General features: G+C 39.5%; 1 protein-coding gene across 1 annotated transcript in view; it reads right to left on the bottom strand.

Moving 5' to 3' along the window:
• LOC123978378 (cytochrome P450 2K1-like) overlaps window positions 1–760 on the bottom strand; it is a 6,116-nt gene that overhangs the window by 3,919 nt on the left and 1,437 nt on the right. The window lies entirely within an intron of this gene.

The raw sequence follows: 760 nt of genomic DNA, 5'->3' as shown, positions 1-760 counted from the left end.
CTGTACAAACACATCTAATATCTCCATTATTAAAAAATAATCTGCATCAGTTTGTTGCCACTGCAAGTTCCCTCCCTGCCCTGCTGTCACTCTAAATTGAGAATACGTACTGACCAAAGATCAGAACAAATACAAACACTCTCTTCAATCATTCTAGGTCAGTGTTCTGTGAAGTTAAATATTTAAGCACTTTAACAGTTTGGTAAACTTCCTGGTAAAGTTTTTACTGGACAGGTTAACAATGACTAAAGACTCACATTTGGATTTGAAGGTTTACAGCAATGTTGCGTCTTTGTGCCCCAATTTGTATTATGTTTGAGTAAGGTTTTTGTTTACACTGTACATTTCACATAATTACAGCAACTCCATAAACTTAGTGTTGCACTTACATAAACACAGAACAGTGAATTTTCAAAGTATGTTGTGAAAATTGACCTCTGGACTTTTGGTCCCTAGTATGATAACAGACATTCTGTGCCTCCATTTGCACCATAAAACAAGCCAAACGTGTTACTTATCCAAAATGATGAAGATGTGGCAACAATTTTGTGGTTCGACATCTGATTTTTTTTTTGGGAACCCATTCATTTGCTTCATGACAACATTACTAGACTGGAGCCACTGACATCAAGATGAGAAAGCTCCTCACAATGCATGGAGGGTTTCACCCCAAATCCAGCACCCTGAGACTGTACACCAAGCGTAGCGAGGGAGGCCGAGGGCTAGTGAGTGCCAAGACCACTGTCCAGGATGAAACGAC

Source organism: Micropterus dolomieu, linkage group LG10, assembly GCF_021292245.1.
Source record: "Micropterus dolomieu isolate WLL.071019.BEF.003 ecotype Adirondacks linkage group LG10, ASM2129224v1, whole genome shotgun sequence".
NCBI classification, from domain to species: domain Eukaryota; kingdom Metazoa; phylum Chordata; class Actinopteri; order Centrarchiformes; family Centrarchidae; genus Micropterus; species Micropterus dolomieu.
The sequence above is the reverse complement of the archived record's forward strand: the minus strand, read 5'-3'. Positions and strand labels throughout refer to the sequence as shown.